The 24,671-nt window shown below is 51.6% G+C and overlaps 1 protein-coding gene across 4 annotated transcripts in view; it reads right to left on the bottom strand.

Annotated features, from left to right (window-relative positions):
* The window catches only part of HIVEP3 (HIVEP zinc finger 3), a 306,678-nt gene that overhangs the window by 113,590 nt on the left and 168,417 nt on the right, over positions 1-24,671 (bottom strand). For all 4 annotated transcript variants that reach the window (XM_064731316.1, XM_064731317.1, XM_064731318.1 and 1 more), the window contains one exon: positions 22,501-22,570. The gene's annotated coding sequence lies outside the window, so the exon portion shown is untranslated. The remainder of the gene's footprint in view (positions 1-22,500; positions 22,571-24,671) is intronic.

Below are 24,671 nucleotides of genomic sequence, written 5' to 3' on the forward strand. Positions count from 1 at the left end.
ATCCAGGTAGGAATGCTTGGCTCCTCCTCTGGGCTCACATCTCCCAATGGGATGCTGTAGTTCTTATCAGCCATGCAGGGACATTCAATAGCTGTTATCAGCAGGTGTCTCCTGTGAGGGAGGAGTGGGTGTGGAAGAGATAAGGAAAACTGCCCCAATGAACAGAAGACAACTGCCCCAGCTCTAACAGATAGCAAATAGAATCCATCTTGCCTTGCAATCTGGGACAAGCCAGAACCCTTGCCAAGGTTCCAGGGAGCCCAGTGTCCATGGATGGAGCCAGCCCAGGGCACAGCTGAGCTCTCCCCTGGAGCTGAAGTTGCTGCAGGGAGGAGAAGGGAAAATCCATCCCAGTGGTTTCTGCTGCTCTGGGATCGGGGCTGTGTCACAGACATCTTTAATGGAAAATCATTTCCTTATGATTTTTCCTCCTGAGAAGCTGGGAGGCCTCAGGAACAAAATGTAAACAATGATTATTTGCTGCTGTGGAATGCAACAGGTGCATCTGTGATTGTCCCATGTTGGTTGGTTGTAATTAATGGCCAATAACAGCCCAGCTGGCTCGGACAGACAGCTGAGCCACAAACCTTTGTTCTCATTCCTTCCTATTCTACTCTTAGCTAGTCTTCTGATGAAATCCTTTCTTCTATTCTTTTAGTATAGTTTTAATGTGATATATATCATAAAATGATAAATCAGCCTTCTGAAACATGGAGTCAGATCCTCATCTCTTCCCTCATCCAAAAACCCCTGTGAACACTGTCACAGGGCTGAGCCACTGGGAAATGGAATTGCTCTGGATTCTCCTCCAAATCTCCTCCTCTGGCCCTGTCAGGCTGCAGATCCTCCCCAGGTCCCTCAGTGTCAGGCAGTCCTGAGGTTCCAGGCACGTTTTGTGAGGGAAGGAGAGCACAAGGTGCTGTCTCTGTCAAAGCTGGGCTGAAGGGCGGGATGCAACCCCCACTTGTCACCTCCCTGCAAGGGACAGCAGCAGCTGTGGCTGCCCCTGCATCCCTGGGGCTGTCCCAGGCCAGGCTGGACATTGGAGCCACCAGGGGAGGCGTCACTGCCATGGAACAAGATGAGTGTTAAAGTCCCTTCCTTTAAAACCCCAAACAATTCTGGGATTCTGTGCTGTGGCTCCTCAGAGCAGCAGCTCCAAGCTCTGCGGGGATTCCTGGGATTGGCAACTCCAGGGGTGTCCTGACCCCCAGGGGATGCTCATCCCCCCTTTCCCCTGTTCCAGGCCAGGCTGGACATTGGCTCTGGGCAGTGCCAGCAGCCCCAGAATGGCTGGAGGAGCTCCCAGGAGCTGCCGCCCTGCCCTGGCTCGGGGAGGGAGAGAGGAATTTTTAGGAATTCATATCTGGCCAGTAAATGAATGTCTAACTCCAGCCTGGAGGTGGAAGCTGCCCTGATAAAAGAGGTTCTAAAGCTGCTTCATCTCCAGTTCCTGCACTGCTCCTTTTTTTTTTTTTTTTCCCCTTTTAACCTAAAAATCTTTGTTCCGAGGCCAGGAGGGGCTGATGGCTCCCAGTTAAGCTGGAGCTGAGCAGCAGGAGCCTGGCTGGGGCTTCTCAGGATGGTCCCAAGTTTTGAGAGCAGAATCCAACACGAGACCCTCAAAATAAATCCTCACTCGAGCTCCTCAGTGCCTCTGGCATCTTCTGTTTTAAAGCCCTTTCCATTAAAAACCCCAAACAATTCTGGGATTCTGTGATGTGGCTCCCCAGAGCAGCAGCTCCAAGCTCATTCCTTCCCCCACATCCACACCAAGAGAGCACCAAAACCAAGGGAGAAATTACTCCTGTGGCCCATTCCTGCTCCTCCTTGGGTTTATTTTACCGAAAAATATTTATTTAATGTATTATATTATAATATCATGTTTATTTTGGGTTGCTTATGCTGAGCTCTGCCTTTAGAAATGGCTCAGAGCAGCAAGGGGAGTCGCAGGCACAGGGAAGGGCTTTGAGGGTTTGGCACTTGTGCAGAGGAGAAGTTCTCTGCTGCTCTAAAGGAAGTGGAGAGAGGCTGTGAACTGAGATTGAACCAGCAGCTCTTGACGATGCAATCAGCCAGAGAGAAAAGGGGAAAGAAAAAATAAAAACCCCAAATGTCTTTGCAGAACATTGGCCATTAGCTCCATCTGTGAGCAGAAAATGGCACCGGGGCCAAGGCCAGCAGGAAATCAGATGCTCAAAGCTGTGCCCCAACCACTCATTAAGGAAAAAAATTCTTTGCTTCATCTTCCCCAGGGGTGAAAATGAGAAATTTCACTCTGCAGGTCCCAAAATGTGGGATGAGCACCAGGAAAAGTGGAAACTCACAGCCAGGAAGGGCCCAGCTGCCACCAGGGGCACAGGAACAGGGGCACCTGCACTGCTCTGTGCTGTCACACTGGGGACAAACTGGGACCTTTGGGGGTTTTAATGCTTTACAAGCTGGATAAACACAGGGAAGGTGTGGAACTGCTGCAAGGAGTCAGGGCTGGAGCCAGGCTGGGAGAGCTGGGGGTGCTGCCCTGGGGAGGAGAAGGCTCCAGGCAGAGCTCAGAGCCCTTGCAGGGCCTGAAGGGGCTCCAGGAGAGCTGCAGAGGGACTGGGGACAAGGATGGAGGGACAGGAGCCAGGGAATGGCTGCCAGTGCCAGAGGAATGGCAGGGCTGGATGGGATCTTGGCAATTGGGAATTGTTCCCTGGCAGGGTGGGCAGGGGCTGGGCTGGAATTGCCAGAGCAGCTGTGGCTGCCCCTGGAGCCCTGGCAGTGCCCAAGGCCAGGCTGGGCATTGGGGCTGGCAGCACCTGGCACAGTGGCAGGTGGCCCTGGGCTGCCATCAGCTGCCATTGAAGATCCCTTCCCACCCAAACCACTCTGGCATTCACATTCCTCAATCAAGGATGGAAACCAGCACCAAAACCCATTGCAGCAAATGGAGAAAGGAAAGGAAAGAATGATTTCCTGGCTGGTTCCAGGTGCCCCCAGTGCCATTTCCCACAGGGGGTTTGTAGCCTGGCAAGGCCTGGTTAGAGAGGTTTGGGCTGTGCCAGGGTGCCCAGAGCAGCTGTGGCTGCCCCTGGAGCCCTGGCAGTGCCCAAGGCCAGGCTGGAGCGCCTGGCACAGTGGGAGGTGTCCCTGCCATGGCACAGGTGGTGCTGGGTTGGATTTAAGGTCCCTTCCAACCCCAACCATCCCATGGCTCTGTGACAAAGCCTCTCCCAGCTGAGCTCTCCCAGCCTGGCAGCAGCAGCTCAACCCCAATGGCTGAATCCCTCAGCATTCCCCTCTCCCTGGTGGAGCAGCTCCCACACTTTGGCCATTTCTGTCCTACCACTCCTTTTCTCCTTTCCTCCTTTTCTCCCTTTCCCCTCTTCTCTTTTCCTCCATTTCTCCCTTTTTCCTTTCCTCCCTTTCTCCTTCTCTCTCTTTCTCCATCCCCCTCATCTGGAGCATCTCCCTGACCAATTCTAATTGTTACCTCCACTCCTGCCACTTCTCCCTCTGTTCAAAGCTCAGCTGAGTTATTTTTTGTTTGTTTTTTTTTCCCCTTATCAGAAAGATTCAAAAAGCCAAAAGACATCAAAATCTCCTGCATGCACCGAGGTTTTGCTGCACTTGTGCTGGGTGACACCAAAGAACCACAAGTGCAGAGCCCCAGGGAGGCCAGGGCTGATGCAAACGGAAAACAAAGCAGCCAGAGGAAGTTGTTCTGCCGGGCTTGGTTCTTGCAGGGGCTTTTTGGGGTGGCCTCTTTCCATAGAAAGTTTCCACTGCAGTTTTTGAAATGAAACCTGGGTGTATTTTTGCCCTCACAGCTGTGAGGTTGAACAGGAGCGAGGTTGAGAGGCAGAGAAACAGCACAGAGCTGTGCCCAGGGATGGAGCAGGGTGAGAGCACAAGGAATGGCCCAAAAACATCCCCGGGGCATTGTCTGAAAGGAAAACTTGGGGAAAAGTCGAGATATCATTCAGGAAAGCCATTGGAGAGGTTTTAGTGGGGACAGAACCTTCAGGGTGCAAAGAGAGTCAGAGCTGCACAGGCAGAATTGCTTAGTGGGATGGAGAAAAGTGGAAGGAACAACAGAAAAAGTGGAGGGAACACCAGAAAAAGTGGAGGGAACACCAGGAAAAGTGGAAAGAACACCACAAAAAGTTGAGGGAACAACAGAAAAAAGTGGAGGGAATAACAGGAAAAGTGGAAAGAACACCAGGAAATGTGGGATGAGCACCAGGAAATGTGGAATTGATACCAGGAAAAGTGGAGGGAAAACCAGGGAAAGTGAACACTGGGAAAAGTGGGATGAACACCAGGAAATGTGAGATTAGCACCAGGAAAAGTGACGTGAACACCAAGAAAAGTGAACACCAGGAAAAGTGGAGGGAACACCAGGAAATGTGGGATGAACACCAGGGAAAGTGGAAAGAACACCACAAAAAGTGGAGTGAGCACCAGAAAAAGTGGAATTATTGCCAGGAAACATGGAATGAAACCAGGGAAAGTAGAGGGAACACCAGTAAATGTGGGATGAATACCAGGAAAAGTGGAGTGAACACCAGGAGAAGTGGAGGGAACACCAGGAACTATGGGATGAGCACCAGAAAAGTGAAATTAACACCAGGAAAAGTGGAAAGAACACCACAAAAAGTGGGGTGAGCACCAGGAAAAGCGGAGGGAGCACCAGGAAAAGTGGAATTAACACCAGGAAATGTGGGATGAACACCAAGAAAAATGTAATTAAAACCAGGAAAAGTGGAGGGAACACGAGGAAATGTGGGATGAGCACCAGGAAAGGTGAAATTACCACCAGGAAAAGTGGAACGAATACCAGGGAAAGTGAACACCAGGAAAAGTGGAGTGAGCATCAGGAAAAGGGAATTAACACCAGGAAATGTGAAATGAACCCCAGGAAAAGTGGAGGGACCCCCAGGAAATCCCTCCACAGGGGCTGATCCCAACCCTGGGGGCTGCACACCCATCCCCACACTGCCAGCCCCAAACCCTCCTGTCCAGGATGCAGAATTCCATGGAATTCCATCAGTTTTGAGCTCTGGGGGGGCTCAGCCATGGGGGAAAACAACAGCCTGAAAAATTCACCCTGTGCCAGAGCTTCCAACCCCTCAGCCTGAGAATCTGGGGGATTTGGGGATGAATCCAGAGGATCTGGGGATGTTCCAGGGGTTTGGGAGATGCTCTAGGGAATTTGGGGATGTTCCAGGGATTTCAGGGATGCTCCAGGGGATTCAGGGATGCTCCAGGGGACTTGGGAATGCTCCAGGGGATTTGGGCATGCTCATGAGGATTTAGGGATGCTCCAGGAGTTTTGGGGATGGTCCAGGAATTCTGGGGATACCCCAGGGGTTTTAGGGATTCTCCAGAGGATTTAGGGGATGCTCCAGGGAATTTCAGAGTTCTCCAGGAGTTCTGGGGATGCCTCCAAGTGTTTGGGGATTCTTCAGAGGGTTTAGAGATGCTCCAGGGGTTTTGGGGGTACCTCCAGGTGTTTTGGGAATGCTTCCAAGGGACTTGGGGATGCCTCCAGGGGATTTGGAGAGGCTCCAGAGGATTTGGGGATGCTCCAGGGGTTTTGGGAGCATTACCATGGGATTTAGGGATGCCCCAGGAGATTTAGGGATACTCCAGAGGATTTGGGGATTCTCCAGGAGTTCTGAGGATGCCTTCAGGGGTTTGGGGGATGCTCCAGGGTTTTTGGGGGTATTTCCAGAAATTCTGGGGATGCTCCAGGGGATTTAGGGATGCTCCACAGAATTTAGGAATGCCCCAGGGGATTTGGAGATGCTCCAGGGATTTGGGGGATACCTCCAGGGGTTTGGAGGGTGCTCCAGGGGATTTAGGGATGCTCCAGGGGTTTTGGGGGTATTTCCAGGGGATTTGTGGATGCCTCCAGGTGTTTTGTGGATGCCTCCAGGGGACTTGGGGATTCTCCAGAGGATTTGGGGATACTCCAGGGGATTTGGGGATACTCCAGGGGATTTGGGGATACTCCAGGGGATTTGGGGATGCTCCAGGGGATTTAGGGATGCGCTGCCACCTTTCCCCAGGCAGGCTGAGCACAGGAGCAGCTCCTGCTCCCCAGCACTTCACAGCAAAGCAGCAGCACCAAGCCAGGACATAAAATCCCCTTCCTACAGCAGATTCCCAGCTCTCCTTGGAACCCTCCAAAGGGCTGAAATGAAAAATAAAATTAAAAAAAGAATATTTTTAAAAAATAAATTTGATTTTTAAAAGGGGTTAAATTTAAAAAGAGCTTAAATAAAAAAGGGGTTGAATAAAAAAGAGGTTAAGTAAAAAAAAGAGGGTTTAATTAAAAAAGGAAGTTAAATAAAAAAAGGTGTTAAATAAAAAGTGTTAAATTTTAAATTTTAAAAAGAGATTAAATAAAAAGGGGTTAATTTTAAAAAGGGGTTAAATTAAAAAAGGGTGAAATAAAAAAGGGATTAAATTTTAAAAAGGGGTTAAATTAAAAAGAAGGTAAATTTAAAAAGGGGGTTAAATTCAAAAAAGCGAGTTAAATTAAAAAAATGGGTTCAATTAAAAAATAAGTTAAATAAAAAAGAGATTAAATAAAAAGGGTTAAATTTTAAAAGGTGTTAAATTAAAAAAGGAGTTAAATAAAAAGGGGGGTTAAATAAAATAAAGGGTTAAATTAAAAAAAAAAAATAAAAATCGGTTAAATTTAAAAAAGGGGGGTCAAATAACGCGGCCAGCCCGGGGTTCTGCTGGAAAAATGACTCACAGGAAGGATGGCAACAAAGCAGAGCCATGAAATATTCAGGAGGCTCCGGCAGCCGGGGCTGCAGAACGAACCCGGCTGAGCCTCGGGGTCCCGGGGCCGGAGCAGCCAATTACGGCCCCGCATTTAATGAACATTTAATTAACATTTCATTGCCAGCAGCTCCTCCTGGGCCGGGCTGGGCAGGAGCATCCAGAGGGGGGTTGGGGTGGGAGGGAGGAGGGGAAATGTGGGGTGAGGGCTGGGGTGGGATGGGGCAGTGAGGGGGCTCTGGGGTCATTCCCTGCACCTGGGGGGCTCTGGGGTTCTGCTCGGACTCCTAAGTATCACAGAATATCAGAATTTATAATCATCAATCATAAAATTCCAGAATGGTTTGGGATGAAGGGAGCCTAAAATTATCCCATTCCACCCCAGGGCCACCTGCCACTGTGCCAGGTGCTGCCAGCCCCAATGCCCAGCCTGGCCTTGGGCACTGCCAGGGCTCCAGGGGCAGCCACAGCTGCTCTGGCAATTCCAGCCCAGCCCCTGCCCACCCTGCCAGGGAACAATTCCCAATTGCCAAGATCCCATCCAGCCCTGCCATTCCTCTGGCACTGGGAGCCATTCCCTGGCTCCTGTCCCTCCATCCTTGTCCCCAGTCCCTCTGCAGCTCTCCTGGAGCCCCTTCAGGCCCTGCAAGGGCTCTCAGCTCTCCCTGGAGCCTTCTCTCCAGCTCTCCCAGCCTGTCCCTTGCAGAGCAGAGCACCCAAGAACTGGGCTCAAGAGTTCCCCTGGCCACTTTCACTCCAAAAAGCCCCAAATTCACCATTTCATTTCCCCTGGCAGAGACCCTTTAGGTGCAATCCCAATTCAGCAGGAGGATCTGGTGGGTTGGGACACCCAGTGGAGAATCTTTGTGAGATGATTTTGTGAGATTTTGCCCTACAATGCTGAATGACCCTTCCTGCTCCCAGTTTGGCTCTGGGAAGCCCCAGGGTGCTGCAGGGACAGGCTCTGGTGCCTGCAGGGCTGGAGCAGAGTCCCCAGAGCTGCTCTGAGCCCTCCTCCCTGCCCAGACCCTGCAGAGCTCCAGCTGGAGGCTGGACAGGAACACAGAATCATCTTTTCCCCTGTCCTGCACCTTTTTTTTTTTTTCCTGTAAAACCAAGTGTAAAAACAACCATGAGTGTGAGAGACTCGGCAGCTCTGGGGCTTGCACATGAATTCCACCCATCCCAGAGGTTCTGGAAGTGATCAGAGCTCCCCTAAGTGCCCCTGGCTGCAAGGGAAGAAGAAAATCCCACAATTATCTGCAAGGTGTCTCCTTCTGGGTCACAGCAATCCTGAACCATGAGCCAAACCACACAGGCAGGGAAGGAAACAGACACATCCACAAAAACTAATGCTGGATCACACCAGATTATCCTAAATGTCAGTGCCCTGCTGCCAGGCCACCCTTAATCCTTAAAAAAAAAAACAGGAAAAAAAGCTGAAAAACAAGAACAAACATCCTCAGGTTCTGCTTTTAGGGAGGCCCTGGAACAGAAGGCCCAAGGAATGCAGAATTTTCCTCCTGGGCTACTGTGACAGTGTTCACAGGAGTCTTGAGGGAAGAGATGAGGACCTAACTCCATGTTTTAGAAGGCTTGATTTATTATTTTATGATATATATTACATTAAAACTATACTAAAAAAATAGAATAAAGGATTTCATCAGAAGGCTGGCTAAGAATAGAAAAGGAAAGAATGGTAACACACGCTTGTGTCTCAGACAGAGAGTCTGAGCCAGCTGGACTGTGATTGGTCATTAATTAGAAACAACCACATGAGACCAATCCCAGATGCACCTGTTGCATTCCACAGCAGCAGATAATCAATGTTTACATTTTGTTCCTGAGGCCTCCCAGCTTCTCAGGAGGAAAAATCCTAAGGAAAGGATTTTCCATAAAAGATGTCTGTGACAGGCTACGAATGAGCTGAGATGCTGAGGAGAAGAATCCAACACACCCCTGGCCACAGCTGGAGGAAAAGGAGAGCCAGGAGGGATTCACAGCATCCTCTGTCCTGCTCAGAGCTCAGGGCAGAGCAGCAGTGTGGGCTGAACGCTGAGGAAAGCAGGAGGAGCTGGGGCAGAGGAGGTGTCTGGAGCCTCAGGGGTTAAGGCCGGCAGCAAACCCTCCTCTGGGGTGTCCCAGGAGGCTTCACCCCCGAGCAGCTCCTGGGGCAGGCAGAGACAGGAGGGATGGATGCGGAATGAAAACCTGGATAAATAATTCAGTGCTGAGCTCATCACATGGGGGGAATGTGGCCGTGGCTCTCCGGGCCAGCGGGGCAGGCTCTGCTCCAGGGGACGAGGGGGGATCCTGCCCTGGGTGTCACAGCCCTCAAGGGACATCAGTGCCCTGGGTGCCACATCCCTTAATAGCCACCAATGACCTGGGTGCCACAGCCCTTAATAGTCAGAAACCACCTGGGTGCCACAGCCCTGAATAGCCATCAATGCCCTGGGTGCCACCTCCCTTGGTGGGCACAATGCCCTGGGTGCCACAGCCCTCCCTCAAGGGACATCAATGTCCTGGGTACCACGTCCCTGAGTGGCCATCAATGCCCTGGGTGTCACATCCCTCACTGGTCACAGTGTCCTCGGTGCCACATCCCTCAGTGGCCAGGAATGCCCTGGGTGCCACATCCCTCCACGGCCACCAACTGCCCCCGGAGAGCTGGCACAGCCTGAGCAGTGTTAAACAAACTGAGAGCTCCCAGAGAGCCCCAAATAAAGTGAGAGGTGACTCAGAGTCACTTATGAAGGTAATTATTAAAGGTAATTATTAAAATTAAATTATGAAGGTAATTATTGAAATGCAAACCATCAAATCTGTACAGCACAGACAAAGCCGCCTTTCCTGCTTCCCATTCAGCCTCTTGGTGACAAAGAGCTCTCTGAAGTGCCACAAACAAACCACCCCAGGAAAGGCTCCAAACCCTCCTGGGGTGACCCTTTCCCCCTGTGCCTGCCAGGGTGAGCCCCGGAGCTGGGACCACGGGATTTGTGGGAATGTGGGAATTCCAGGCAGGGATGTGGGGGCTGATTCTCAATCAGTGCTGAACAACAATGAACGTGAATTGAAGTTTATCCCACATTGCAGAGCTCTGGAGCAGCCTCCCAGAGCTGGGAACTGATGGAATCCAGTGATCCACAACCAATGGGATCCAGTGATCCACAGCTCGTCTGGGAGCTGGGAACTGATGTGATCCAGTGATCCACAGCTCATCTGCAAAACCCATGGGATCCAGTGATCCACAGCTCATCTGGAAGCAGGATGGGATCCAGTGATGCACAGCTCACCTGAGGCAAGAGAACCAATGGGATCCAGTGATCCACAGCTCCCAGCCCTTCAGTGAGCCGGAAATCCGTGGGATCCAGTGATCCACAACCCGCCAGTGAGCAGAACCAATGGGATCCAGTGATCCACAACCCCTCTGTGAGCATGGAACCAATGGGATCCAGTGATCCAGAGCTCCCCATGAGCAGGATGGGATCCAGTGATCCACAGCTCATCTGGGAGCAGGGAACTGATGGGATCCAGTGATCCACAACCCATGAATGAGCAGAACCAATGGGATCCAGTGATCCACGGCTCATCTGGGGGCAGGACAACTGACAGGATCCAGTGACCCACAGTTCATGTATGAGCAGAACCAATGGGATCCAGTGATCCACAACCTGTGACCAGGATGGGATCTAGTGATCTACAACCTCTCTGGGAGCAGGAGAACTGATGGGATCCAGTGATCCACAGCTCATCTGGGAGCAGGATGGGATCCAGTGATCCACAACCCATGAATGAGCAGAACCAATGGGATCCAGTGATCCACAGCTCATCTGGGAGCAGGATGGGATCCAGTGATCCACGGCTCATCTGGGGGCAGGACAACCGACAGGATCCAGTGACCCACAGTTCATGTATGAGCAGAACCAATGGGATCCAGTGATCCACAGCTCCCAGCAGCAGCAGTGGCCCCATTCAGCCTCAGGGCTGGGGCAGATCAACAGGAACAACCCCCCCAGTGTAGGAAGCACAACCAGAGCAGAATTTTTGGGTTTATTTTCCATTCCTGGTGCAATGGAGCAGCCCAGGCTGCAGCTCAGTGCGGGTTAATGACAAGTACAACCCCACGTGCTCAGGTGGGACCTCTCTGCTGTGTGCTGTGCCTACAACATGAGTTTGGTGCTCTCTGGAGAACCTTCCCCAATTTCTGAGCAGTTTTTGACCCCATAATGCAGAAATTCCACAGTTTCAGTGAGGAATACCTGACACAGATAGGTGCATCTCATTTCCAGCCCCAAGGAACAGGATTGGGCCATGCCTGCTGGTTTAATTCACAAATTCCTCTCTCTGGACCTCTTTACCAAAACATTGAATTTCAGGGCCCCCGTTTTGGTGCCACCTCGCAGCTGGGGCTCAGTGCCCAGCTCTGGTCGATGCCAACAGGAGCTCAGAGCCTTTTCTACCAGCTACAGGCAGCAGAGCAGGGCCATGGCCCTGAATTCAATCCAGGATCCCAAAGCAACTCCAGCCCAGGGAGACTGCAAAGCAACCAGCACCTCACCTGGCACTGCCCCTGCACTTCCATACAGCACCCAAACCTGCAAAATGCATCCCAAACCTGCAAAATGCATCCTAACAACTTGCAAAATGCCTCTTAAAAGCTGTGAAATGGACCCTAAACCAGCAAAATTAATCCAAAACCCGCAAAATGCATCCCAAAAACCTGCAAAATTCATCCCAAATCAGGAAAATGTATCCTAAACCACCAAAATTAATCCCAGAACCTGTAAAATGCATACTAAACCACTAAAATGCATCCCAAATCCAGTAAAATACATCCCAAAACCTGCAAAATGCACCCTAAACTAGCAAAATGCATCCCAAAACCAGCAAAATTCATCCTAAAACCTGATAAATTAATCCTAAATCAGAAAACGCATCCCAAAACATGGAAAACGAACACTATAGCAGCAAAATACATCCCAAAACCTGCAAAATGCATCTTAAACCTGACCCTGCAGGGTTTTCCGCCAGCACAGCCCCAGCCCTGCCTTGGGGTGAGGAGAACCTCTCCAGTTTGGCAATGCTGCTCTCACCCCTGCGGCTGCTCCTGCCCATAAACCAGCCCAGCTCCATCCACAGCAGCTTTGCACAGGCACTGAGCTCTTGGGGTTCAGAACCAGGGCACCCCTAATGCAGCCTCAGCCATGGGAAGCCACCTCAGGCCGCTCCACCAGAGCCACCGTGGCCACGGCTCAGCTGTGGGACCATCAAGGGACTCCCATTCATGGATCCAACCCCCCCAACCATCCAGGAAATCATCTTTTCCTTTTCCTTTTCCTTTTCCTTTTCCTTTTCCTTTTCCTTTTCCTTTTCCTTTTCCTTTTCCTTTTCCTTTTCCTTTTCCTTTTCCTTTTCCTTTTCCTTTTCCTTTTCCTTTCTCCATTTGCTGCAATGGGTTTTGGTGCTGGTTTCCATCCTTGATTGAGGAATGTGAATGCCAGAGTGGTTTGGGTGGGAAGGGATCTTCAATGGCAGCTGATTGCAGCCCAGGGCCACCTGCCACTGTGCCAGGTGCTGCCAGCCCCAATGCCCAGCCTGGCCTTGGGCACTGCCAGGGCTCCAGGGGCAGCCACAGCTGCTCTGGCAATTCCAGCCCAGCCCCTGCCCACCCTGCCAGGGAACAATTCCCAATTGCCAAGATCCCATCCAGCCCTGCCATTCCTCTGGCACTGGCAGCCATTCCCTGGCTCCTGTCCCTCCATCCTTGTCCCCAGTCCCTCTGCAGCTCTCCTGGAGCCCCTTCAGGCCCTGCAAGGGCTCTGAGCTCTCCCTGGAGCCTTCTCCTCTCCAGGGGAGCACCCCCAGCTCTCCCAGCCTGTCCCTTGAGGAGCAGAACACCCAAGAATGGGACTCAAGAGTTCCCCTGGCCACTTTCACTCCAAAAAGCCCCAAATTCACCATTTCTTTTCCCCTGGAGAAGGCTCCCCATTCATGGATCCAACCCCCCTACCACAAATCCCATCCATCCTCAATTTCTCCCATTACTCCAACAACCCCCTCTGCCCCTTCTAACTTTTTTTCCCCCCCATTTCAAAACAAAAGCTGATTTATTTTATTTTTTTTTTTTTTTGCTTGAAGCAGAGTCCCAACATCAACCCCCCTTTCCCAGCCGTTTCCCTTCTCTGCCGTTTCCCTTCAGCTGCTCCTCGCCTCCATGGGAAACAGATCCAGCAAAACCCTCCTGGAAACGCTGTTCCCAATTAAATCCAGCCCTTATGAAACCACTATCGCAGCCACTTGCTGCAGATATTTCTCTTAGAAGAGCTTGCAGCGTTTCCTTGATGAACCCCCAAGCATAACAGTTTCCACAGCGATTACAGAGCAGGCAGCCGAGCCAGAAATAACACAGAGAAATGGAAAACATCCCCTGCTCTGCCTCTCTCACACAGCCAGGGGGAGGAGAGGCTGTCCCAGAGCTGGGGACGGGGACAAAACAAGCCCTGAGCAGCATTTGGTGACACTGAGCCAAAGCAGCACTGCTGGAGTAAAATCTGCTGTGGATGGAGGAGTGAGCCATGGCCATGGAAAATATAAAATAGGATATTTTATATACATTAATATAATATATAATATGTAATATGTAATATATAATATTATATATATAATATATAATATATAATATATAATATATAATATAGAATATATATATATAATATTATATATTATATATTATATATTATATATAATATATATTATATTATATATTATATATTATATATTATATATTATATATTATATGTATATAATGTATATATATTTATATTAATAATAAATATATATTTATATAATATAATATAATATGATATAATATAATATAATATAATATAATATAATATAATATAATATAATATAATATAATATAATATAATATAATATAATATAATGTAATATAATATAATATAATATAATATAATGCATCCTAAATCACTAAAATGCATCCCAAACCAGCCTAATACATCCTAAACTTGCAAAATGCATCCCAAAATCTGCAAAATGCATCCTGAAACCTGCATCATGATAATAAATAATAAAAAATAAATAAATTTAAATAATATTGAATAAATAATAATATATAATAAATAAGTAATAGTAAATAAATGAATACATAATAAATAATCATACTTAATAAATAATAATGCATCATAAATAAATAATAATGAAACCTGCATGGTTTTGCTCCAGCACAGCCCCAGCCCTGCCTTGGTGTGACCAGAACCTCTCCAGTTTGGCAGCTCTGCTCTCACCCCTGCTGCTGCTCCTGCCCCTGAACCAGCCCATCTCCATCCACAGCAGTTTTGCACAGGCACTGAGCCTTTGGAAAGGAAAAATTTCCAAAATTTTGGAATTGGGCAGGATCGCATTGGGAATGGCACCGAGCAAGGCAGGGAGCTGCAGGGGGCTGAGGGCTGAGGAGTCAGCCTGGTTTCGGCTAAAATCTTCAATGATCTTTGGGTCTGTTTTAGATTTTTAAGCCATTTTTGGGGTGGTTTTTGGGCCCCCTGAGATGCCCCAGCCCCAAGTGGTGAACAGAGCTGGGAATCTTAATTAATGAGGCTGAGCCAGGCTGGGAGAGCTGGGGGTGCTGCCCTGGAGAGGAGAAGGCTCCAGGGAGAGCTCAGAGCCCTTGCAGGGCCTGAAGGGGCTCCAGGAGAGCTGCAGAGGGACTGGGGACAAGGATGGAGGGACAGGAGCCAGGGAATGGCTGCCAGTGCCAGAGGAATGGCAGGGCTGGATGGGATCTTGGCAATTGGGAATTGTTCCCTGGCAGGGTGGGCAGGGGCTGGGCTGGAATTGCCAGAGCAGCTGTGGCTGCCCCTGGAGCCCTGGCAGTGCCCAAGGCCAGGTTTGGGACAGTGGAAAGTGTCCCTGGTGCAGTGGGAGTTGTCCCTGTCCATTGGGATCTTGAAATTCCCTTCCCAGCTAAACCAGTTTGGGATTCTGTGACAGGTCCCAGTTATTTGCTGTCACTCCCTATGCCTGAAGCACTTCCACCACCATTTACTGGGAATACTATTTAAAATAGCAGCCATTTATTTTTATTTAGTGTTTTTCACCCTGCTGGAAATAAAACAAAAACACAAAAAACTCTGTGGTCTTTTGCAAACTGCTGTGGGGGGAGTGTGGCAACACCCCTGGGAGGGAGGGAGAATATTTTTAACCCCATTTTACAGAAGTGGGAACTGAGGCATGCACTTTTCCACAGGAGGAGATTGGCCCCAAAGCCTTTTGAATCCTTGCAGGACGATTTCCAGCAGAGATCCTCAGTGCCAGAAGAAGCACACACTTATTCCAGGCTACAGTGGTCACTCTGTTGTGCCCCTGCCAATTTTCTCACGTAAACAGAGCGGTGGAAGAGTGGTTTCTCTTCAGGTTTTGTTAATTTTAGCCTGAGAAAAGTGATGAAGGAAATACCTCAGCGCCAGGGGCGAGATGGTGGGAGGTAATTAAACACCCAGCTCCTCTCTCCCTCCAGCCTCACGTTTGCTGGAGGCATCTCCAGCTCTATTTTTGCCCCTGGTTCCAGGCTGACCTTGCCCTGCAGCGTTTTGTTCCACAGACAAACACTCCCCACCTCCAGGGCGAGGGCATCTTCCTCTCAAACAAAACCCAAACCTCATCTGCCTCTCCAAATTCAGCAGATTTTCTCAAAAACACCCCAAAACTCCCTGTCCTGCCCCTCCATGCCCCTCCTTCCAGCTCACACCAGCTCTGAGGCCAAAAGGCCTCAAATCTGAGTAATTTGTGCACAAAGAATTAAAGAATCTCTGAACTCAGTGTGGCTGAAGGGTCCATGGGGTGCTGATCAGATTTACAGCCCTGAGACAAAAGGGACAAATCCGATTTCCAGCCCAGCTCCTGATTTACAGGTGATGGGACCATTCCAGGGCTTTCCAAAAGCATCCATGGGAATCCAACCACGTGGACTTTAGGAATATTTATTATTTTAAGTTTCTCCTCAACTCATTTCAGCCCTATTTTTTTCCAATTGCTTTAATTCATAACACTATCACTTTTATTTATAAATTTTCACAATAAATATACAAATATTTATATATAATATATATAAGTTTACTTAGTAAATATATAAATATATAATATATATAAATTTACTCAGTAAATATTTGTGTACATATAAATATAATATAATGTAATATAATATAATATAATATAATATAATATAATATAATATAAATATAATGTAATGTAATATAATATAATATAATATAATATAATATAATATAATATAATATAATATATTCAGTAAATATTTGTATATAAAATATACAAATCTATATTATATATAAATTTATTCAGTAAATATACAAATATTTATATAATATATATAAAAATATATTCAGTACATATATAAATATTTATATGTAAAATATAAAAATTCATTCTGTTTGTCCCCAGAAAGGGAACAAACCCCAAAAACCTTGAATAAAGGGAACACAGGAAGCCCGTGGGCAGCATTTGAAGAGTCAGCAATGCCTCATGGAAAGTTCTGAGGCACATCCCTGGCAGTGCCAAAGCCTCAGCTCTGTCCTGGGGTCACTCTGTGCATCCCTTGGGATCCAGCAGGGAATGGATCCCAAAAAATGCATCCCAATCCTATCCCATCCTTCCTATCCTATCCTTTTCCCTGGGAATCTCCCATTTCTTGAGGCAGAAGGAACCAGGCACAAATCCAGGGCTCAGGGGGTTCTTCCTGAACCCCTTGAAAGTTCCTAAAACCCCCCAGAGTTTCCCAATTTCCACTGCAAATCCCTCACAGCCGAAGTGAAAGCCACTCCATCACCTGCAGCAGGTGGATCCCATCCCAAATCCAACAAAATGCATCCCAAACCAGCAAAATTCACCCTAAACCAGCAAAATTCACCCTAAACAGCAAAATGCATCCGAAAGCACCAAAAGCAGGGAATTGCTTTTATTTGCAGAAGTTAATTTACACCAAGGAAACTCGTAGCTGGCTCACCAGGCTCATTCCCAAAATCTGTCATTAATTTTATGGATGTGCTTCAGCAAAATGCAGCTTTTGCTGCCAGGTAAATAAATTCCACAGCTGCGCGTGAAGGAGGCCGGTCCTGCAAGACCTGGGGCAGAAATTCATCCTAATTCCCCTGGAAATGACAATAAACAGTCACAGAGCTGCTGCTCGTGTGGCTCTGGGCCTTTTGGGTGAGGGAATCGTTCAGAAGAAAAGGTTCAGATCGTTCAGAACTTTCCAGATTGCAAAGTAAGATGTATTTATTGTTTTCTATTACCATCTGTATGGCAATTTGCCTTATCTCTTCCTAATCACTCCTCCCTTGGGAGGGGACACCTGCTGATAACAGCTATTGAATGTCCCTGCATGGCTGATAAGAACTACAGCATCCCATTGGGAGATGGGAGCCCAGAGGGAGGAGCCAAGCATTCCTACCCGGATAGAATCTGGAGATTCTGGAACACCAGCACGGCTTCTGCACTGGATTGCCCAGAGGAACAGCAGCTGCCTCTGCCCCTGGATCTTCAGAGGCAGAGACTGCACCTTTCTCCAGGATCCCTGCTCCAGCAGAACCAGCCCTGACACTGCAGGAGGGCTGAGCCACAATTCCAATGGGACTGCTGCCAGCAGCCTGACCCACAGGGTGTCAGGTTGGGTTCTGACTCTGGCAGTGTTGGTTTAGTTTACTGCATTGTTTATTTTATCCTTTTATTTTCTTCCCTATTAAAGAACTGTTATTTCCTGCTCCCATATTTGTTGCCTGAGAGCCCCTTAATTTAAAATTTATAGCAATTGGGAGGGAGGGGGTTTGCATTTTCCATTTCAGGGGAGGCTCCTGCCTTCCTCAGCACACACCTGGCTTTCCAAACCAAGACAAGAACCCTTGCCTGGGCAAGGTAAAGTTGGAGTTCAGCCCTGGAAAAGTTGGGGTTCATTCCCTGCATTCAGGATAGTCACTGATATCCCTCCAGCCCAAGCTTGCTGGGAAAAGGGCCAAGCTCAGTTTTATGGGATTCCTCTGGGGTTTCCCCTCTGAACTGCAGCACCAAGAGAGGGCTCAGCAAAGCCCTGAATGTGGGGGTGCATCAGATTTGGGAGAGCCCCAAATGCCAGGTCTGAATTCAGCAGGATCCTGCTGTTTTCTAACAGAACTCTGCCTGAAATGTGCGGGATTCCTGGAAAACCAGTGCAAAGGAAGTGAAACCCCAAAGGCTGATAAGACTTCAACAAGCAGGTGACCCTCCAAAATCCAGGAATGATGGATGGGCTGAAAGACAATTCAGGATCTGGAGACTGAGGAGCTGCTGAAGCTGAAAACTTTAGCACAAGGAAGGGTTTAATGAGGTTTCCCCCAATGCTGAAGTTGCTCTGCTCTGATTTTGGGCCCAAAACACTCCTGGGATGGTTCCTGCCTTCAAGGCAGAGAGCAGCAAGCAGCCCTTGCTTACAGCAAATCCATTTTGGGAAGGTAGGAAAACCTGATCTCATGTTTTCCCCTCACTTATCCCGGCTCAAAAGTTGCCAAGCACTTCCCAGAAGGAAGGAAAGCGTCCCCAAACTGCAATTTTTCCGTCCAACTGGAAACAAACAACAACAATAAAAAAAAAAAATTGGTTACAAAAATACCACCGAGGTCTCGAATGGGTTGGTTCCTGTTCCTCTGCGGGAAGAGGCTGCTCAGGTTTCCTCTGTAAACACCCGGGAATGGCTGTGCCCGTCCCTCCCGGCTCTGCGGGGCTCATTCCTCACCTGCTGCACCTGCAGGCCCTGCTCAGCTCCTCTGAAAGCTCCAAAAAGTGGGAAATGCACAAAAATCAGCACTGCAGGGAGGAGAGGCTGGGCTTGGCTCGGGGCTTTGCAGAGAAAATGAGGCAGCGTGGAGCCCAAAGGTGATTTATGGCCACATCCACTCTCCCCAAATGTTTGCTGAGCGCCTGAACCCCCTCGGCACGGACACACAAAGCGCCCTTTGATGCTCGTTAGGAGCTTCACCTTCTGCAGGCTCGTAATTAGAGCCGGGCAGGATGAAAATCTCCTTTATTTGGGATTCCTGCCCCGATTGCAGGGAGCGGGATCGCAGCGGAGTGCCCTGGGAAAGCCCAAAATTTCTGGAATTCCAGCCAGGGCACAGCGGGAGCACAAAGAACCTCCGTCCTCTTGCAAGGTGGTCTCAGCTCAGCGAGGAACGGCCCCGCATTAACGAGCCAGAGGTGGGAAGGGAGAGCTCAGCAAAATGGAACAGGCAGGCTGGAAAACAGAATAAACATTTCCCTGCATCCCAAGCAGCCCCGCAGATCCCAACAGAGCCATAAAACCCCCTAACAAGCAGCCTTTCTAAAGGCACGGACAATGAACGGTGCTGAATGTATATTTGAAATAAATCGCTCTCCTTCCCAGAGGGTAATTTTCCTTTTTCCCTCCATTTGACCCTCCCTTTGCCAAGAAACCCAAAGCTTTGAGGCGCTCTAGAGGCACTTTCGGCGCTCAACACGTGCGGCCAGAAGTTGTGACAGCAGAGGTGGAGGCAGCAGGAGCGGGGGGGCCGCAGGAAGGAGGAGGAAAATGAACTTTGCTGAGGCAGGAGCAGCTGGACACGGCCCTGGGGCTGTGCCAGTGACGCGCAGGGATTCCCCGGAGCCCCTCATCACCCAGTGCCAGGCTGGCCGCGGTGATTTCCCTGCAGGACACCGTGCCCTGCTCCCCACGGCTGCCCGGGAAAGCTCCCAGGGCAGCGCTGCCCCGGCCCCGCACCCGGGGGAGGTTTCTCAACAGCGCTTCTGTTGTTGGCTTCAGCAGAAATGTTATTTTCGGGAGCGCCGCTGCCGGGACTCACCCGCGGCTCTCCCCGGAGTGGTTCCCCACATCCGATCACGCTGCCCCGAACACTGAGCCATTCTCCTGAGCCGTGTTTGCCAAGAGAGAACTCCAAACATTTGGGATTTCGTTCCTCCTCCCAGCCCGGGCAGCAGAACACGAGTGGTGCTGAGTCTGCTCTGCCCGCCTGTCCCAAAACCGGAGCAGCATCTGGGCAGGGCAGGGGGCACAGAAACCTTCTGCCCCCCTCTCCTGAAACTGGGCAGCCCCTAGGCAGCTCAGGGGCCTCAAAAACCTCCTGTTCTGCTCTCCTCTCCCTCACCTGGGCAGCCTCTGGGCATTTCAGGGGGCACAGAAACCTTCTGCCCCCCTCTCCTGAAACTCGCAGCCCCTGGGCAGCGCAGAGGGCACATTTTCCCACAACAATCCACAGGAAAAGTCCCCGAAGCACCGGGATTGTGAGGAAAACACGAATCCCCACAAGCACAACCACCTTCCTGGAGGGTCCCTGACGCCAAATAACCCGGGAGAGGCGGGAGCCGGGACAGAGGGACCGGCAGGACAGCCAGACAGCCAAACCTTCTGCTCCCCTCTCCCAAAACTGGGCATCCCCTGGGCATTTCAGGGGGCACAGAAACCTTCTGAGGGTGCCTCGTTCCTGAGCTCAAAGCGCCAGGAAGGAGCTGCACAACGCTGCTGGGATGGAGGAGGGCCAGCACAGGCAAGGGAGAAGTGCCCGTGGTGCATGAGGATGAAAATGGTCACTCACAGGGAGTGAATCCCCTTCCTTGGGCTGCAGGAACTCCCCCAGGCTCCTCGGAGCATTTCTGGGGGGTTGCACAGCACTTGTGCCCCAGAGGACACAGCCCCAGCCCTGCTGCAGCAGTTTGCTGCCAGCACACTCATTAATTAATCACTCAGTAACTCCTGCAAGTTTTTTTTTTTTTTTTTTTTCTGATGTACAGTTCACTCAGGCCCTCTACAGAATTTGGGGTTTTGCTTCCTTAGCAAGGACTGCAGAGAAACCTTCCCCAGCCCCAGGGCAAAGCCTGGGGACAGAATTCCCGGGAATCAGCTCAGAACAGCCCAGCTCAATCCCCCTGTCCCGCCCCAGGCTCTCTGCACCCTGCCCTGAAGGACTGAAAGGAATTTCCCATTTCCAGCAGCCTGCAGCTAAGGAGGGCACGGCAGAAGGGGGTGAGGGGGACAATGTGACATTTTGGAGCCTTTTGACACCCCAGAGCCGAGTGAGAATCGCAGCATCCCACCGACCCCACCTGCTCTGGCTGAGGAAATGCGCTCTGCTGCCACCGGGAACATTTTCCCACAAGAATCCATCGGAAAAGTCCCCGAAGCACCGGGATTGTGAGGAAAACACGAGAACCCACAAGCACAACCACTTTCCTGAAGGGTCACTGACGCCAAATAACCCGGGAGAGGCGGGAGCCGGGACAGAGGGACCGGCAGGACAGCCAGACAGCCAAACCTTCTGCCCCCCTCTCCTGCACCTGGGGCAGCCCCTGGGCAGCTCAGGGGCCACAAAACCTTCTGTTCTGTCCCCCTTTCCTCAAAATGGGCAGCCTCTGGGCATTTCAGGGGGCACAGAAACCTTCTGTTCTGCCCCCCTCTCCCAAAACTGGGCAGCGTCCGGGCAGGGCAGAGGGCACATTTCCCACAACAATCCACAGGAAAAGTCCCCGAAGCACCGGGATCGTGAGGAAAACACGAATCCCCACAAACACAACCACCTTCCTGGAGGGTCCCTGACGCCAAATAACCCGGGAGAGGCGGGAGCCGGGACAGAGGGACCGGCAGGACGGCCAGACAGACAGCCAAGGTGAAACCTGGCTCCGTGCCCTGACAGGAACAATCCTTCAGCGCCGGGGAAACTCAAAGCCTGGGAGCTGCAGGTGATCCCCGGGCAGCGGAGCAGGGCTTGGATTGTATTGCTCACACCATAAATCACCGTGTCAGCTGCCCCGGCCGCTTCCCCGAGCCAGCCCGGAGCTGCCTGGAGGTGCCAGACCCTCCGAGCTCAGGAACGAGCCGGGGGAGAAGCAAAACCACGCACACACAACGCCTTTTTCCGGAATAACAATGCCCGCATTTGCATAGAGCAGCTCAGCCCGGCAGGCACCGATCGCACCTCTGGGCGCATCAAAGGCGTTATTAATTTCCATCGAGGAGAATTAAGGAGCTTAACTCGTTAGCACTCATTTACTCAGCCTTAATGCATTTTTAAAGCTGCCTCGTTTTTCTGCTGGTGAGCAGGTGCTCATCAAGGAACGCTTAAAAAGGGATAAAAACTCCCGGCGGGTCAAGCTTGGGGACAGCAGGTCCGGCCCCTGGCTTGGGGACATCCGAGCTGCTGCTTGGCAGAGCTCCGCAGGGGTTTCGCTGGCACGGCTCCTGTCGCATCACGTGTGGCCCCAGAACAACCCCTCGGCTCCCCGCTCGCTTTCCTGTGCGAGTGATAAGGAGGAAATCCGTCCCAGACAGGCAGACAGCTCAGCCCAGCGTTCAACCCAGCGCTCAGGCTCCTCATTAGGAGGAAAATTAAGAGCCCGAGCTTGTGGCGCTGCCAGCGCAGCCCCCGGAGGTGCTCAAAGAGCCACAACCCCCTCGGGGTGTCCAACAACGCTGTGCCCGGGAGGGAATAAAAATTAAAAATAAATAAAAAATTAAAACCAGCGACACCCAGCTCCGGGCTCCCCATTGCGGTGAGCTCAGCGGCGGTGCCCTTGTGCCAGCCCCAGCCCCGCGGTGCCCTGGCACGGCTGGCACGGGATGGAGCCGCGCTGCGGGCGCGCACCCGCCCCGCTCCGAGCCGGGCCCGGGGACGCGCTCGGCGTTACCTGCACTCGCCCCCATGGCTCTGCCGGCGCCAGGCTGGACCCCGCGGCTCCAGGGGGATCTTCTGCCGCGCTGCAATAGAAAAGGTTGGTTTAAAGCTCCTTATTTGGGCAGTGATGTCAAGGGAAGTCGCTCGGGCAGCGCCTCCCCCTTTTTCCATTCACTCCACATTGTTTCCTGTTGTCAAGCGGCGGCTGGGGCTCCGCGCGGCCGCGGGATCCTCCGAACACGGGATCCTCTGAAAACAGGGATCCTCTGGACACAGGAATCCTCCGAACACGGGATCCTCTGGACACGGGATCCTCTGGATAAAGGGATCCTCTGACCATGGGATCCTCTGGATACAGAGATCCTCTGGGCACAGGATCCACTGGACGCAGGGATCCTCTCAATGCAGGGATCCTTTGGACACGGGATCCTCTGGATACAGAGATCCTCCGGCTGTGGGATCCTCTAGACATGGGATCCTCTGGACACAAGGATCTTCTGGACACAGAGATCCTCTGGACACAAGATCCTCTGGCCAGGGCATCCTCTGGACACAGGATCCTTTAGACACAGGGATCCTCTAGACACGGGATCCTCTGACCATGGGATCCCCTAGACATGGGATCCTTAAGACACAGAGATCCTCTGGGCACAGGGATCCTCCAGTTCTGGGGCTCCTCCAGCAGCGGGACCCTCCGGCCAGGGGGACGCTGCAGCTCTGGGGACCCCCGAGCCCCGAGAATCCTCCATCCCTGGGGGTGCTCCGGCGCTGCCCCGCCCGGGCCGGACACAGGAGCGGCTCCGAGTTGCCCCCGCTCTCCACAGCCCTTCCCATGACCCGAGCCGTGGTTCCCACCGCTCCTTCCAGCAGGGCCCGGGGGGAGCCGGGCGGTCCCGGCGGCCGAGGCAGCGCTGCGGGCCCGGCGCTGAGCGCGGCTCTCCCGCCGCCTCCCTGTCCCCCTCCCTCCCTTCCTTCCTTCCTTCCCCATCCCTCCCGCCGCCTTCCTCCCCCACATCCTCCTCCTCCTCGTCCTTCCCCATCTGCCCCGGCTCCCGGCGCTCCCGCAGAGGCGCTGCCCGCGGCACCGCATGGCGAGGGAGCCCTCCGGTCCCCTCCGGTTCCCTCTGGCTCCCTCTCCGCTCCCCTCCGCTTCCCTGCCCTCCTCCCCCGGCTGCCGGAGCCCTTCCCTCGGGATGCGGCGCTGGGAGCGGGGCAGCCCCGCCCGGGAGCACCGGGAACCTCTCCCGGAGCATCCTCGCGGCTGAGGGAGGGACGGTGGGGACACTGGGGACAGCAGGGACAGCCGGGACAGCGGGGACAGCCGGGACACTGGGGACAGCCAGGGGCAGTGGGGACACTAAGGACAGTGAGGACAACCCGGACACTGGGGACAGCCCGGACACTGGGGACAGCCAGGGACAGTGATGAGGACAGTGGTGACACTGGGGAAAGCCAGGGACAGCCGGAGACAGCCAGCGACACTGGGGACACTGGGGACAGCCCGGACACTAGGGACAGCCAGGGACAATGGTGACACTGAGGACAGTGGGGACACTGGGGAAAACGGGGACCGCCAGGGACAGTGGGGACAGCCAGGGACAGCCAGGACAGTGGTGACACTGGGGACAGCCAGGGGCAGTGGGGACACTGAGGACAGTGAGGACACTGGGGACACTGGAGACACTGGGGTCAGTGGGGACAGCAGGGACAGCTGGGGAGAAGGAGGACAGCGGGGACACTGGGGACAGCCAGGGACAGCCGGGACAGTGGTGACACTGAGGACAGCAGGGACAGATAGGAACAGTGGGGACAGCCAGGGACAGCCAGGACAACCCAGTCCTGGTTTCCAGCACAGGGAGCTCCAGGTCCCACACATCCCATACACGAAGCTGCCCATGACCCCCATGCCTGATGGATCCCTAAACACATCCCAGGCTTAGATTTGAATTTTTAATTTATTTTTGTTGTTGTTGGTTGGTTTGGATCATTTCTGTGTTTGGAGTTTGGAGGTTTTTGATATTTATCACTTTATGCTCAGATAGTTATAGCTTTTTTTGCTTGGATTTTTGGGGTCTGGAGTTGGCCCACAAGAGAGCTGCAGAGGGACTGAGGACAAGGATGGAGGGACAGGAGCCAGGGAATGGCTGCCAGTGCCAGAGGAATGGCAGGGCTGGATGGGATCTT

The sequence above is a fragment of the Zonotrichia leucophrys genome, chromosome 23 (assembly GCF_028769735.1).
Source record: "Zonotrichia leucophrys gambelii isolate GWCS_2022_RI chromosome 23, RI_Zleu_2.0, whole genome shotgun sequence".
In the NCBI taxonomy this organism is placed as follows: domain Eukaryota; kingdom Metazoa; phylum Chordata; class Aves; order Passeriformes; family Passerellidae; genus Zonotrichia; species Zonotrichia leucophrys.